The following is a 17,942-nucleotide window of genomic DNA, read 5'->3' on the forward strand; positions in this document are numbered from 1 at the left end:
GATTTTGGTAAATACTTGAATAGGAGAGCCTTCTTTCTTCGGTAACCATCCCTAAAATAGACAGAGAGTTAGTACTCCTTTAAAAAACAAATGCTAATTTCCATCTCATCATTATTCATGTAATACTCTCTCTCATTTTTTGATGAGGAAGGATATCCTCTTAAATGAGTTCTGAATCTCTGAGTATTTTCCTGAACACATATATAAAACGGCAGTCTGAGCAAGTAACCCAAATTCCTAATTCTTCTTGTGTGGCATTTTTGTATAACATCTTGATAATGAGTATTTTCTTTTAACTGTTGCTTTGATTTATGGCATACTCAGTGTGACTAAGGATTAATTAATTCTGACTTGATAAAATATACATGTGTGACTCACATACTGTATCTAAATTTAAAGCAACTATAAACCACATTGCAATACTGATGTAAACCTTTGGCATGTCTTTGATGCATACAGTTAGAGATGGACTGAACTGGTACTGAAAAGTTCATTTGACTGAATATGAAGATGCCTTTTGCTTCTAAATTAAGCATGTTGAAAGGCTTAATTTAAATTATATATATTTGATTCACATACAGTATACAAGAATATAAAGTGGATGAATACTTAATTAGTTAAGAATAGGCTAGGAATGTTGGCTTGTGCGCTGCCCATACTGCTCTTGCTTTTTGGAACGATACTAATCCACACAACCATGGAACGAAGATTAAATCAGGCCTGTTTGGATACAAAGTCTATTTTAACGTGAAAGAAAAACAGGGGAAGATTGTAATTATGAAAGACTACCTTTTGTCTGCAACGGTCTTTGCTGTGACTATTACATAGAAACAAACAGCAAAGCCCATAATACGTATCTGATGCAAATGGAGTGCCAGTAAGAAACTGGCTTTTATTTCCTGGCCCCAGTCACATGATCTGGATCAATACCCCTGCCATCCAATAGGGGTCAGTATGTACTTCCACAGCTACTGTTACTTCAGTTTTATAGCCTTTGTATCAAGAGGACTTCCCCTGCAAGATCTGGTCATAAGTAAATGAAAGCAAAAGTAATTAGCTGTGAGTCACACACACACACACTGGAAACTTGATTTACAGGCACAAGTTCTTTATTATTATTGTTTATTATTTGTATTACCATAGCACCTAGGAGCCTTTGTCATGGACTTTGTAAATACTATTTTAATTGTATTAGTGTTGCACAACCTTACTTTGATCCTAGATGTCTGATCTGCAAACAATACTATTAATAAAGTTTCATGCAACAATATAAAAACATTTAAGAAAAATGTGACTAAAGCTGTATTTCCCCCTTATGTTTCTTTGCTCTTAAACAATCCTTTACATAGCATTTAAACAGAAAAATAAACCCCTCACCTACTTTATTTCTAGGGAAAAGCTGTGACGACCATATCTAGTGTTCCAGCTTGCAGTGATCCTGGGATTTTAGATCTGAGTTCATGAGACAGATATGAATTTGGTGGTTTCAGATTTCTTTGTTTGTGGTAACTATATGCTAAAAAACCTGAGCTACTGAAGAAGAAATTCTGCAGGTAGGCTTGTGCAGCATGGTGTAACTCATGCTCATAGCGTGGCTCATTGTCCTTTGTGCCTGTACTAGCTAGACCCCACATAGAGGGCTTAGTTCACTACTGCCTGTGAACTCGTGGACCTGGTTGTTTAGCAGCAGGGGCTCATGTTTTCAGATGCATTTTTAATGCAAATCATAGAATCATAGAATATCAGGGTTGGAAGGGACCTCAGGAGGTCATCTAGTCCAACCCCCTGCTCAAAGCAGGGCCAATCCCCAACTAAATCATCCCAGCCAGGGCTTTGTCAAGCCTGACCTTCAAACCCCTAAGGAAGAAGATTCCATCACCTCCCTAGGTAACCCATTCCAGTGCTTCACCACCCTCCTAGTGGGAAAGTTTTTCCTAATATCCAACCTAAACCTCTCCCACTGCAACTTGAGACCATTACTCCTTGTTCTGTCATCGGGTACCACTAAGAACGGTCTAGATCATTCCTCTTTGGAACCCCCTTTCAGGTAGTTGAAAGCAGCTATCAAATCCCCCTCTCATTCTTCTCTTCTGCAGACTAAATAATTCCAGTCCCCTCAGCCTCTCCTCATAAGTCACGTGCTCCAGCCCCCTAATAATTTTGGTTGCCCCCTGTTGGACTCTTTCCAATTTTTCCACATCCTTCTTGTATGTGGGGCCCAAAACTGGACTACAGATGAGGCCTCACCAATGCTGAATAGAGGGGAATGATCACGTCCCTCAATCTGCTGGCAATACTCCTACTTATACAGCCCAAAATGCCATTAGCCTTCTTGGCAACAAGGGCACGCTGTTGACTCATATCCAGCTTCTCGTCCACTGTAACTCCTTGGTCCTTTTCTGCAGAACTGCTCCCTAGCACTTGGTCCCTAGTCTGCAGCAGTGCATGGAATTCTTCTGTCCTTCCTTGTTGACCCTCATCAGATTTCTTTTGACCCAATCCTCTAATTTGTCTAGGTCCCTCTGTATCCTATCCCTACCCTCCAGCGTATCTACCTCTCCTCCCAATTTAGTGTCATCTGCAAACTTGCTGAAGGGTGCAGTCCACACCATCCTCCAGATCATTAATGAAGATATTGAACAAAACCAGCCGCAGGACCAACCCTTGGGGCACTCCACTTGATACTGGCTGCCAACTAGTCATGGATCCATTGATCACTACCCGTTGAGCCCAACAATCTAGCCAGCTTTCTATCCACCTTATAGTCCATTCATCCAGCCCATACTTCTTTCACTTGCTGGCAAGAATAGTGTGGGAAACCATGCCAAAAGCTTTGCTAAAGTCAAGGAACAACACATCCACTGCTTTCCCCTCATCCACAGAGCCAGTTATCTCGTCATAGACAGCAATTAGATTAGTCAGGCATGACTTGCCCTTGGTGAATCCATGCTGACTATTCCTGATCACTTTCCTCTCCTCTAAGTGCTTCAGAATTGATTCCTTGAGGACCTGCTCCATGATTTTTCCAGGGACTGAGGTGAGGCTGACTGGCCTGTAGTTCCCCGGATCCTCCTTCTTCCCTTTTTTAAAGATGGGCACTACATTAGCCTTTTTCCAGTAGTCTGGGACCTCCCACGACCGCCAAGAGTTTTCAAAGATAATGCCAATGGCTCTGCAGCGCATCTGGCCCCATGGACTTGGGCTGGTCCAGCTTTTTTAAACAGTCCCGAACCACTTCTTTCTTCATAGTATGGGGAGGAGGTGACCTTGTTTGTGAAGTCTCCCATAAGAACCAGAGCCTGTGATCTAGTAACTTCCGTTAGTTGCCGGAAGAAAGCCTCATCCACCTCATCCCCCTGATCCGGTGGTCTATAGCAGACTCCCACCATGACATCACCCTTGTTGCTCACGCTTCTAAATGTAATCCAGAGACACTCAGGTTTTTCTGCAGTTTCATACCAGAGCTCTGAGCAGTCATACTGCTCTCTTACATACAATGCAACTTCCCCACCTTTTCTGCCCTGCCTGTGCTTCCTGACCAGTTTATATCCATCCATGACAGTACTCCAGTCATGTGAGTTACCCCACCAAGTCTCTGTTATTCCAATCACATCATAATTCCTTGACTGTGCCAGGACTTCCAGTTCTCCCTGCTTGTTTCCCAGGCTTCTTGCATTTGTGTATAGGCACTTGAGATAACCTGCTGTTTGTCCTGCTTTCTTAGTATGAGGCAGGAGCCCTCCCCTCTCGCGCTCATGCTTCCTCCCGGTATCCCACATCCCCACTTACCTCAGGGCTTTAGTCTCCTTCCCCCGGTGAACCTAGCTTACAGCCCTCCTCACTAGGTTAGCCAGCCTGCTTGCGAAGATGCTCTTCCCTCTCTTCGTTAGGTGGAGCCCGTCTCTGCCTAGCACTCCTCCTTCTTGGAACACCATCCCATGGTCAAAGAACCCAAAGCCTTCTCTCCGACACCACCTGCGTAGCCATTCGTTGACTTCCATGATTCGATGGTCTCTACCCTTTTCCTTCCACGGGGAGGACGGATAAGAACACCGCTAGCACCTCAAACTCCTTTATCCTTCTTCCCAGAGCCACATAGTCCGCAGTGATCCACTCAAGGTCATTCTTGGCAGTATCATTGGTGCCCACGTGGAGAAGCAGGAAGGGGTAGCGATCCGAGGGCTTGATGAGTCTCAGCAGTCTCTCCATCACATCGTGAATCCTAGCTCCTGGCAAGCAGCAGACTTCTCTGTTTTCCTGGTCGGGGCGGCAGATAGATGACTCAGTCCCCCTGACAAGAGAGTCCCTGAGCACCACCACCACCCGCCTCCTCCTCTTGGGAGCGGTGGTCGTGGACCCCCCATCCCTAGGACAGTGCATCTCATGCCTTCCAATCAGCAGAATCTCCTTCTGTTCCCTTCCCTAAGATGTATTATCTAGTCCACTCTCGGCATTAGTGGAGAGAACATGAAAATGGTTGCTTACCTATATCTGCACTGCTGGTACATGGGCGGTCCCCTTTCTTCTTCTGGAGGTCACATGCTGCCAAATTTCTTCACCGTCCTCCTGTCCCCACTGTGCAGCCTGCTCTGAATCTTCAGAACATTGTGCCCATAGAAGCATATCCTGACGTCTGTCCAGGAAATCTTCAGTTTCTCTTATGTAACACAGGGTTGATACCTGTTTCTCCAGACCTTGAACCTTCTCTTCCAATATGGAGACCAACTTGCACTTTGTACAGACAAAATTGCTTCTGCCCTGTGGAAGAAAGACAAACATGGCACATCCAGTGCAGGTCACAACAGCTGAACGCTCCCCATCCATATTACTTTCCTTCTACGAGCTTCCTCAAGAGTTGTAGTAACTACTCAGAGAAGCTGGCAAGATGTAAGCCTCAGTGGGCTCTCCCCGGGCGAACTCCCAGGCAAACTCCCTCTGTTAGCCTCTGGTTTGCAGCTGACTGGCTTTTTGTAACAGTCAGGCCCCCCCCAAGGCTCACCTGGAATAAAGCACTCCCAATTCACACTTTTCAAACAACTAATCAAGCACACGGTCAAACTGTCAAACTGTATAAGTCACCTGCATTTGCTAATCACCACCATGTTTCTGGCACTGCTGTATGTGTTTTTATTTCAATGTTAATATGGGTGCTTTCAAAACATCCTCCAGTTCTCTCTGATTAAATATTTACCTGCTTTTACTTTAGTCAGTTTAGCTCCTTTTTATTACAAAGGTTTTTTCCTTACGTTTTTGTTCAGGTACCATTTCGTAAGTGAGCACTGTTTACAATGGAGAAGCAAACTTATCTGAATTAGTTAGGGCTGCAGAGGAGCTGAATATTTATTTTAGTTAAAATGATCCTTTAACAACAGAGTCCAGACAAAAAAATTCTACTTCTCCTTTAGTCCAATTATTATCTTCTAGCTTGTTCTTTCACTCTCCTTTCCCATATGTTTTGCAGCCTCCTCCTATTCTTCCTTCCCTCATTCTCATATGGTTTCCAATTCCCTTATGATATCTGATCACCAGGGCCCTATTTTGCAAAGAGTTCAACGTGGGTAGACACCAGAGCCCATGAGGAGAACTGTTGACTTCCTTGCAAAATCTGGGCTCCAGTCATGATACACGAGCGTGGGCTAAGGGGTGGAGGTGGGAGTGATGGATGGGACAGGCCTTCTATAGAAAAGGAAGGGGAAGAATTGACAGAGAAGGGTCTTTTAGGAGCAGTAAAGGGATGTGAGATGATTGCAACCTCTTCTGGGCCGAGGTTTTATACATGCCTTTATATGAATTTGTATGACACCTAGGACAGGCAAGCCCTGATTATGATGGGGGCCTCACATAGTATAAATCTTACAAAATAATAAAAGGTGGATGCAAGGCTTATATAAGCTTCAGATAAATATCCAGATTTTAGATGCTTATCCATACTGAACTGACCTGCCACGCCGTATCAGCTTTGTCCTTCTCTCTCCTGCCAAAAAGGAAACTGAAGGAGCTATCTGCACAAACCAAAGAAATGCCTTTTAAACAGGAAAATGAAGTGCACTCTAGCCACTTGCCAACTCTGAAAAAGATTTGTTCTCAATAGCTCATTCAGTTTTTGTAGAATATTATTTAATAGTAAAACTTCACCTATTGTGTGCTGCTTTGCTTTTTTTCATTAAAGCAAATTACATAGTGTTTCTATTGGTCATGGTAAGTGATAGATGCTTCCCCTCGGCCCTCAGGAATATGTGGATAAAACCTGTCACTAGTCAGAATTGGATTTCATTCGTTTTAAAGCGTCACAGACACTTTCATTGTAAATGGGGCTTGAATGACAACACAAAGCGAATGAGCCCATTGAGAGCACTGACAGGACTCATCTATGATACAAATATAACTGAATCATGGGACGTAAGTACAGACACAGACGGTTCAAGATTTGAACCCATGGATGCCTGAAGATGTGGCCAGGTCCCATCCACTCTACACATTTTAACCATGCGGTAGCTGGATTATTGGACAGCTGTGTCATAACGGATGCCCTGAGTTGGTTTTATTTGTGATGCAGACAGGGCCTTAAGTCCCACCATAGCACAGTCTTTTATTCATACAGTTTTCTTGGGAAGCTGGAGAACAGCAATGAATGAAATATGAGGGGAAAGAGTCGAGTTAAGCTTCCGTTCCAGAAGAATATCCTTTCGTATTACAGAAAGAGTTCTAAAAGTCACTAGAAAAATGGGTTGCAAAGGGTTTATATATCTTCACAAAGTAAGTTTAGTTAAAGATGGTGTTTTTCGCTTAAAAAAAAACAAACCCTGAAGGAGTTTAAGGAGCCTGGCTATAAAAAGGCAGGTTTAGCACAGAGAACCTTTCCCATCTCAACACAGGATAGTATTTATTAATTAGTAATTATTCTTGTCAAGGATGGATTCACCCTGACAGCAGCAATGAAAAATTCATGACAGAGACTTACCATTTCTAATCAGCTGTATCACTATGTGGAGACTGCCAAACTTCGGAGACCAGCCAGTGCTAGGAACACAAACAAACATCATGGTTTCCATAGTAACTGAGATCACCTTGGAGATGATTAATACCAGTATGACGTACAATGGGTGTTCCAAAGATATCATCCTTTGCTGATTTAATCATGATCCAATATAATGTCATTTAAGATCTTAGTGAAGAAAAAGGAATCTGTATCTCACAAGTATTTTCTCTTATTCATTAGGTGTTGGGTCCCAGAGGGAAATGCCTACTATCTGCTTTTATTCTATTTCTTGCTAGCAGAAGAAAAAACAACATATATGGCCATGGCATTTGAGCTATAAAAACACGGATAAAGTGGATACTTTATAGGAATGGTAGGTAATTTCCTGAAAGAAAAATACTATAAAAGCATGAATTACTCATCCACTGTATGAAGAGCCACGCAAAACAACCACTGAAATATTTCAGCTTGAGAAGCACTGCTCTAAAGCCTATCTGATGTGGGGGACCGGCAATTTTTTTTCCAGTGTGTGCGCAGACCGGCAGCCGATGACTTGCGGACTGGCACTCGTCCACGGACCACAAATTTGAGTAGCACTGCTTTGGAGAACACATGAACTGGTGAAAAACAAATTTTTGCCTTCTGTGAGAAACACTGTTTGTATGACAAAATAATGGAAACATTCTGGATGGGAACAAATCCAAAAGTTTCCAAGTTTTTGCCCAAGGTGAAATTTTGCCATCTTCACAAAAGCCATGTTGTGGAAAATCAGAACAGAGACAAAAATCCCATTTGTCGTGGATGCTGTCAGAAAGAAACTTGCATTGTCTAGAAAAAGAAAGGTGTGGATTCTGTTCTTGACTTTCATTATGTCATTGGCTTAGTAAAAAGTGGATAATACTACTTATAAAAACAACGAGGAGTCCGGTGGCACCTTAAAGACTAACAGATTTATTTGTTAGTCTTTAAAGGTGCCACCGGACTCCTCATTGTTTTTGTGGATACAGACCAACACAGCTACCCCTCTGATAAATAATACTTATGTGGCACCAGTTAATCACTATTTCTAAAGCACTTGGATAGAAGGTGCTAGAGAAGTAATAATTTTATTATTTTCATGAAACTAGCATAAAATTTGATTTTCATTGAATTTGTCATTGGTGTGAATTTTTTCACGTATTCTACCATATATAAGTTTCAAAGTGGCAACTCCATGTTAGAGATATGAAATATTTCCCAAAATGGGCCTTGATCCTCTTAATACCAAAATAGCTATATCAGTTACATTCAGTTCTTATTTTCTCAAATAAGAACTGTGAACAACAGCTTTAGGATAGTTTTATCATTCTAATAGGCTAAAATCTTACACTGGAAAACTTACCTATGAATAAATTAATACTTACCTGAGTAAGGGGTGTAAGACAAGGTCCTTACTTTGTACCTTTTTTCTGCACATTAATTTTCTAATTCAGCTCAATTCAAATGCAGGATTCTCTGAGGAAGAAGTGAGAGTGGTTTATTCTTCTGTCAAAATTTTATTAAGGTCCAGATAATTAAAAGTATTTAGGTGCCTAACTCCCACTGATAGCAATAGATTTAGGTGCCTAAAGAACTTTGAGTATCTGGGCCTAACTTTTTGATTTGATTCTTATACCTAATTCCCAAGTGATTCATCAAGCAATAAAATGATTGATTGTGCTGAAAACTAAGAACTGTATCATATCCTTTCCAAATAAAAGAGCATATAATCCAAACATATTGGTTATTCTCTGAACATTATTATGTTGGATACCAGATTCCTGCTATATTCATCCCTTTCACTAACACAGCTGTTGTTCTGCAGAGCTGGCAGTGGAACATATATGCAGATATGGGAGGGCAGCTTTGCAGATAATTAGGTGCAGATTCTCTTCTCACATATTCCAGTTTTATACTAGTGTCATTCCATTCACTTCAGTGGAATTACTCTGATTTAACACTAGCATAATTAGCCAATACTTTGCTCTAAATCTGAGGCTGTATTTGAACATTTTTAGTTAATGCAAGTGCTTCACTTAGAACTCAAAGCATTCAGCAGAGTCTAACAGAATTAGGTACATTGTTTATTAACTTGTAATTGTGAAGTATTACTTTTTCTTAGTCATTTTAAATATAATAAATCATTTATAGGCTTCTACACAAAATACTAGAAGTCAAGAGATTCTGTTCAAGAAGTCTATTCTCAATTCTGCCTCAAATTTCCAGCGACAAATCACAAACAATCTGATTGAAATCAATGGGAGCTATAGGTGTCATCCCCCTGAAAATCAGGCCTTGAGCATTTCAAGTTCACTGTCCAAATTAATGTACCCTTTAGACAATTTTGAACTTACCTTCTCTCCCCCCTCTTTGGTAAAATGTGGACAATGCTACTTTTTTGTAGTACCTCCTGTTAATGTTTTGACGCTTATTTCATTAATCTTTATATCGTTCTTTAGGAATCCTTGGATGTGTTCCTCACAAGTGCAAAGCAGTACTGTATGATTTGATATAAATAGGCTTTTGACTCAGGGAGTCAAACACAATTTTTGAGCCTATTTCTGATTTTGGCCAGTATGCTGAAAAAGTGATACCATCTGATACACCAGAAGTAGCCAAGTGTTGCAAACGCATTCATATCCTATTTCATTACTGGTTTAACAATCAAACTACAGACTTGATCTGACAAACACTTAGGCACATGCTTAGCTTTGCTGTCATGAATAGTTTAATTGATTTCAATAAGACTACTCATGGTAGTAAAGTATAACCCATGCATAAGCATTCCTATGCTAGTCTATAAGGGTTCTTATGCTGTGCTTATCACAATAATAACTGAGTGCTAGATGTCTGCAGGATTGGGTGCTTAATATTGAAACATAGAACTTTTTAATCAAGCTATTAAATAGCAAAATGTAGGCTCCCCCCTCCTTTCCCACCCCATATGCAATCAGTGCAAGTTTGAGCACAAATAGTCACCTTTTAACAGAGCTAGCGGTAGAGTTGAAAATGCCAATTGCAATTTAAAGCATTTCACAGTTTACAGACTTGACAGAAAATTATTTGGATCATATAAGCTTCAGAATACATACTAACAAAAATAAGAGCAATTTCCTTTCCTTTCAAAGCACCATACTGTGACTTTCAACCGGCCCTCTGTATGCAGACAGACTTCTGATTTAGGGAAGCCACTGTAGCAATAGATAGAGACAATCCTCAGAAAAGTCTCGAATTTGTATTAATCAAGCATGCATTAATATGCTAATACTGAAGAGCTTTGTATAGTTTTCAGCTGCCCTCTTGCTCTGAGTGACAAGAACTGATTTCCTTTTCTTCTGGGATGACTTTTTTTGTTTTTTGGATTAATTATGCTAAGGTGCCTGAAATAACACAGAAAAGTTCGAAATTCAATCATATTTTCCTGATACTTCTTCAGAGATGGCATTATCCTCACTGTAATCCAAGTGGGATACATGTAATATTAAAAAAAAAAATCAAGGCTCTCATCTCAGTGCAGCAAATATTATACATTTTATGTTTCTTAATGCCTCCTTAGAATTCAGATCAGTGATAGATATGGAATACAGGAAACAACTTGTTGAACTACCCTTATTATAAAAAAAGAGAAGGAAAGCTGCTTAAACAAATTTCTCCATATGTCTATAAAAATAGTCCACAAAATGATTGCTCAGTTCCTTCCATTTGAGAAGGATTCGCCAGACAAAAAATGAAAGATTTTTTATAAAGATCAATGGACTAGATTTGTTTATCTTTTTTCCCTTGTTTTTATGCCAAATTCTTCCAGGTAACATCTGTAAGATATTGCTTTTCCTATCCATCTGTACCACTAAAACTCTTGTCCAGGTTCTCAATCTCATTACACGATTATTCCAACAACATTCTCTCTGGCCTTGCAATATGCAATCCACTCATATCCATTCAGAATGCTGCTGAAAGATAGTTTCCTAGCCCATCACTTGGACCACATCACTCCTCTCTTTGAATCTCTCTTCTATTGCATCAGATATAAGCTGACTATCTTCATTTTCCACATCCTACAAATTATCTTTCATTCACTATTGAAATGTCAGCTCCCACCTCTGACTAGCCCATAACACTAGAATCCATCATCCACTTAAGTTTTCAAACATGCACCTTCATGTTTTCTCCCAGTCTTCCCCTCCTGCTTGGGGGGAGCTCCCTGCAACCAAAGTCACCTCGTTATGCTCCTTCAAATACTCCTTAAAACTCTCCTTTTCCATCATGTCTACAAAAAAATTGACAGCTGTGAGGCCTAGGTAGGCAACTGGTGTGCAGAGACCTCTGTCTATCACACGGACTAATACGGTCTCATTGTTTCCTTGTACCTCCCATCTGTCTGTCCGCTCTTTTCTCATACTTAGATTATAACTCTTTGCGGCAGGGACTGTCTTTTGTTCTGTGTTTGGATAGTGCCTAGCATCTGTGACTGGGACTCCTAGGTACTACAGTAATACAAATAATAATAATGAGTGTTCGTTATCTTGGTATAAAACCTTAGTAGAGACAAGACATAGCTAGCTTTTATCATAAGGTAGTTAGGTAAGGTCAACACTAGATCCTCCACCCATGATTGACCTCACCTGGATACATTGCAATGAAAACTACATAGCCTTGTCTCCATTGGATTTTACAATGAAATCACTAATGTATATTATTATACCCAGTATATACATAACTCTTTTGGCAGTGAAGACACAGCCTAAGAGCTAGATCATGCCACTGAGGAACTGCCCTTAGCAGGGGGCAATATGGCACTGCTACTCATATGCAGATTCTCACTGCAAACTTTGTTTGTTTTTATAAATAGAAATGCTTCCAATATTTTAGGCAGTGCTAACTAAATTGACTTTTCAGTCGTTTAGATGCATTCTTTGATCTTCTCCAAACTTTTCTTTGAACCTAAACCAAACCTAATTTGCAAACAGAATATCTTGCAAGTTGCTTGCTCATTAATGTAGAATTAGTTCCTTTTGATATTTTGACAAAGAGAATGTCAAATAATTAAGCACCACTACAAACTGGGTTTACTGAGATTTCTGAAACACCACAGGCATTCATGTTGTTCAGACAATAGAAAAAACAGCACTTAAGCCCTTAGGTCATTGTGGAATCCTATGAAACCTTAAAGTATATTACTCCTATGTTGAGACTTTGTATGCCAAGTTTCAGCCTGTCATGGTTACTGGATGGTCTCCCTCCCACACTTGCCGCCCTACATATATTTTGTAGCTTTAGATTAGAATTGTTGCAAAACATTTCCTTTTCTGAGCTATTTATAGATCAATCATTAAGCAGTAATTAAAGATTTAATTAATCATTTTGATAAACTATTATTTTCAGTTTAGATGTGTAGTGATGTCACTTAAATCAGCGCCCAATGATAAAAAATGCCTGTCAAAGGAATTCAGTTACTTGTGGACTAATTTCTGTAGCACTTACATTCATACAGAATTCTGGGTCTGATTCTCCATTATCTTACACCTTGTGCATTCAATTAAGGCTTGGGCCTACAAACACTTCACTTCAAACCAAGGGTTCTCAATTCAAGCGTCCACCCTGCCTTTCTCATATTGCAAATTAAGAAGGGAATCCTGGCTAGTTGGGAGAAGGTACTAGAGAGGGTCTTGCTATGGAAAATGGGTTTCCTGAATGGGAACTTTGAGAACAGCTTTAAGCATACGAGTAGGCCAACTGAAGACAGTGGGAATACTCCTGCTTAAAATTTTGGATGGGTGTAAACTAAAATGTTCAAAACGTTGGGGCCTTACAACTGAGCAAAGTGGGTATAAAATGCTGCCAAATCAGAATTCTCCTCTTCTTCTGGTGGTAGTTTGTAACACTCACTTTTGTCAGGTACAATTACAAAAGGAGCAAAGCAGATGAGATCCAGCCATCCTGGCTTAACTTTAAACATCAGAAATACTATTATTATTCCTTGTATTACCGAAGTGCTTAGGAGCCCTTCTCTTGAGCCAGACCCCAATGTGCTTTAGGAGTTGTACAAGCACAGAATGAACTTGTAAGGAACATTATCTTATGGTACATGTGAGCCCAATATATGTTGCACTGACATTTATTTAAGGGACAAATGTACAGTGGCTCTAACTTTTGTACAACTTCTGCCCTTTGTAGTATAACTACAACCTCACAAAATAAACTGTAGCTCTGACTTGAGGAACATGCATATCCAAAGGCAAAATAATGAAATTAGGAATAAATGGCTGGGTAGATGGTCATCTTAGATTAAAAGCTCTTCTGGTCAAAGGACCATTTCTTCACATGCATTTGCACAGCACCTAGCAGGATTGGGTACTAGTCCTGACGGGAGTATCTGGGCACTGCATTAATACAAATTTTAAATACATACATAAAAGATTTTGGACGTTGGAAACAAGATCTATCCCAAGTTCCCAGTCATTATCAGTAAAATGTATATCAGAGCTGGAGAATGTTATTAAAATTCAATTTAGTAGATTTGAGGCCTGTCCCTCCAGGGGAAGACAAGCTCATACTGACTTGTTCACTACACAGCCATAATGAGAAGACATCCTAGAGTGAGTGTAAGGTCTTGTAATATAACAACCTCCTATTTTGCACACTTTTTTAATTAAGTGGCCTATTCTGCGTGCTAATGTCACACTGTGGACACTAACCAGGAAATGCCTACTAGCATCACTCATATGAATACTTTATTAAAGGGAGACTGCATGAGCTTTCAGGTGTAATTAATATAATATGAAAAGCAACCTCTGATTTTACATCTTGCAGATTTGCATCCAGAGCACATTCCCCTCCATGCACCCCGCAGCCTTATATGTACATTTCACTTAGAGTAATTGCAATTAAAAGGTGCTTTTTACCCACTAAAAATGTGTCACAACTTGGAGCTAGCATTGCTGCAGGGTGTTGTTTTGCCCACACACTATATTAACAGCCTTTCTTAATTTACATTGGGCTGTTTCACCTGTTTTGTCAAACCCTTTTTCTTTTCTGCAAGCATACAATGTAATCCACCCTTCATGCATGCATCTGACTAAGTGTTAACATATCTACCTCTTTGTTCACACTCAGCTAGCTTCCCAACTGAGGAAAACAGAAAGCCTCTCCTTAGAGCACCAGTGCCTTTAGAGATTTCTTTTCAAGACCATACACAATGAGTAAGATGACTTTAAAATGAAAATGTCTGTGCGAAGTTGCCTAGTAAAAGCTTCAAGCCTTATGGGACTAAGCTGACAAGTAGGCTGTCTGGCATTCATATACCTACTTCATTTCAAGCCCCAATTGATTTTGATTTAATATTCATTTAGGCGTTTTAAAGGAAATATTTTCATGGGTGTCTGCCTTCCTATGTGTCTATAATTGAGGGCATGGGATGGAGGGAGGTTGTTAGATTAATTCCTCCTGAGGATGAACTTGACATTTCCTAGAAACATTGTGTCATGACCAATGGGTCTCAAACTCAAGTCCACAGGGTTCATGAGAGGCAAGCCTCCACCTAGCAGCATTCTGACAATGGCTCACCTGGGACCCAGGAAGCCCAGCCCCAGTGCGAAGCTCCATCCCTGAGCTCCAATTGGTGGAGCCCCAGAACAGCTGATTGGCCCATGGGCCCTACTTATGCCAGCAGCAGGAACAGGAAGCTGTCCAAACAACTCAGCTCTGGCTCTGGCTCCAGAATTTCCTGGCATCCCAACCCAGCTTGACTCCTGACACCTGACCTGTGATTTCTGACCTCCAGTTGGTTTCCTGTCCTGTCCTGACTTTGGTTCCCAACTTGTGATTCTGATCTCCAGTTTCTCTCCTGCTTCTGATCTTCTGATATCCTGACCCTTGACCCTGTTTTGTGACTGTGGACTCTGGCTTTCGCTACTAGGTCTAGCTGTCCACAGCCTGACTGTGACATAGGGTTTTGTTGTACACCACCATCTTCTCTGACATTGACTAAAGAGAGATTTCAGTGAGCCATGTAAACAGTCACTCTGTCCCCTCTCAGACAAATACTAGGATAAAGAAAAGACAAAAGGCTATTTCAGTTTTTATGTTCCATTGCTGTTGATGCAGCAAAATGTATACAGTGTCTTTGCTATAAATGTCTCCTGTGGAATTGTGTGTTCACATGTCAAAATGAAAAAAAAAAATAATCTGAATTCAGACATAAGCTGTTAAAAATTGGGTAACCCAAAGAAATTAACTACTCTATATGCAATTGCAACCAAAGAAAGGAATATCATAATTCCTTGATTTCTGGACATGAGAAAGTCCACTAGTGAGTTAATGAGTTTTTAAAAATAGAATTTATATGGTTACTTCACTGTTCTATAAAGCTCATTCTGATGGTCTCCAAAATGAAACTGAGCCTGGAGGGAGCATGTTCTAAAAGGTTACATAAACCTGAAAAAGTTTCGGTTGGTTTAGGAACAATTTCTCAGAGCCATTTGTAAATGTACATCAGCCCCTGCAACTTAGTATATTTCTGAAATGTTGCTGTGGAACTTTTCTTAACATTATTTCCATGTAGCCCTGGGGGAGCATCATAAAAGTACAGGTGACCTATGAAGAGAGCTCAAAAATTGCTCACAAATGGCTTCTTTTCAGATTCTCAGCAATACTAAAGGTGGAAGGTTTTAATTGAATATTCCTAACACCCCAGTTTATGTAAATGTTAAGTTATCTCAAAATGTGGAAATTAAACAATTATGCTGTTCAGAAAAGAATACACTAATAACTCTCCATGTGTTTGCTTTACTCAGACTGTACACTTGAATGTTGATTTCTATTCCACTGCTTTTCATACAAGATACTGTTGGAATGCTCCCTAAAGCCTTCCCTGGGTCTTTTTGTAGCACACTGATTTATATACCAAGTATCAAAACCATTAAAGACTCTGAAAGTGACAATTACATTATACAGTGTACTGTCTAGTGTTAGAAAAGGGGCAAATTAATTCCCAGGGTGATCACAGTGACAAATATATCAGGAAAAGTCTTAAGAATAAAAGATAGTTCTCAGCAAAGAGAGACTTCAATTGTCTTCAGACTTTAGATCAGGGTCTAAATGCACCACAGACAGTGGTGAATGTCTACAAAGTTTTATTTTAAAAATATATATTTACTGAATATTAATATCTTCAACATGAATGCTTAACATGACATCTGTACCCATAAGCATAGTTTGACTTCTATATGGGTGGAGAAAAGGGCAGCTCCAACCAGTCCAACAGGGCCACACATTCAGGGAGGGCAAATTCTGTGCCTGCCAAGACTTGCAGTTTGGGGGTGGCAATGCCCCCCATGCCCATCCCAAACTACAGCCTTGTCTGTACTCCCTTCTCCACATACATATGTAACATGGTAGAAAGTTCTATTGCTCCAGAGGATTGGAGTTGGTGACCACAATCTTTATCCTGGAGGTTTAGTGGGTCTTTTTGATATCTTGGGCCGAGGCCATAGAGCACCCTGAAGATAAGGACTAAGACCTTTTCATTCATTCAAAATTCTATAGAAGCCTGCATAGAAGGTGCAGGACAGATTTGATGCATTTGTGGTGGCCTGTATTGTTGAGAATGGGTGTAGTATTCTGTATTTGTTGGAATTTCCTCTGTGCTGAAGGCTTCATTCCCAATACATTTGTATATTGATTGCTGTATTCCAGATGGGAGATGATGAAAGCATGAATAACTGAGGCCAGGTCATTATCCATCAAGAAAGGATGTCGTCTCCTAGGAAAGCATTACTTGGAGATGCAGCTATGTGAGAAGTCAGTCAGTGAGGAACACAGGAGCACTCCTGAACTACAGTCTGAATTGACCGATTGTGGATATGTACCTTCAACCAAAGAGAAAGAGAACCATGGCTACAAACTCTTCATAGTACTTTCCTCTGCCAACCAGCATCACCTGTGTATTGTTTGGGTTTAGCTTCAACCAGCTGTTCTTCATTCATTAGCTGATATTGTCCAAGCCCTGGCTCATCTTGATGGTAGTGGGGTGGTTCTGAGTGGTGAAGGACATGTAGAAATTTGTCATCCTTATGTTGTTGGTACTTGAGTCCATATTTGTCTGACCAGTTCAACTAGTGGCTGCATATAGATGTTAAATAGCACTGGAGAAAGAATTGATGCTTGGCTGGCAGGCAGACTTTTGTTTTTCTGGGAGTGAGACAGAGCTCACTATATAACGTTTGTTTCAGGACAGTCTGCCCAAAAACTGCACAAAAATGCTTTGAAATCTGAAAAAAAAATATTCTGGAATCCAGCAAAGCTCTAAAGACTTCACTAAAGGTGGTTCTCAGTCTTCTTCTTCCACAAAATGGCTATCCTAGAAGAGGCGAGCTGCGTGGGTACCTCTCTCTTTTTTAGATGTCACCAACACTCTTGACTAACTGAACAAAAAAACGTGAATGGTCAACCAACTTTTGAAGTTGAAGTCACTTTATATCATAGAATCATAGAAATGTAGGGCTGGAAGGGACCTTAAGAGGTCATGTAGTCAACCCCCCATGCTAAAGCAGGATCACGTATACCTAGATCCTCCCTCACAGGTATTTGTCTAACCTGTTCTTAAAAACCTCCAGTGACAAGGATTCCATAAACTTTCCTTGGAAGCCTAAAATCTAGTGGGAACATCTGATGCGAATAACTAGTGTTTCATATACTGTATGTATGATAACAACATGGGAAGACTCCATTCTTATTAAACTAAACTACTTACAGAGATGTTCCAGAGGCACCTTAACATTCTTAGCTACACAGACTGACTTCCTCGTGCCTCTTCCAAATTCTTCCCTCCTACAACCAATGTCCCCAGTTGCATGCAGGTTGACACAAACAGGGGCACTTCTGTGTGGAAGAAATATGCAGAACGACAAGAGCCGAGTCTTTTGGATCAAGGATCTGACTAATTATC

This window comes from Eretmochelys imbricata, chromosome 3 (assembly GCF_965152235.1).
Source record: "Eretmochelys imbricata isolate rEreImb1 chromosome 3, rEreImb1.hap1, whole genome shotgun sequence".
Classification (NCBI taxonomy): Eukaryota; Metazoa; Chordata; order Testudines; family Cheloniidae; genus Eretmochelys; species Eretmochelys imbricata.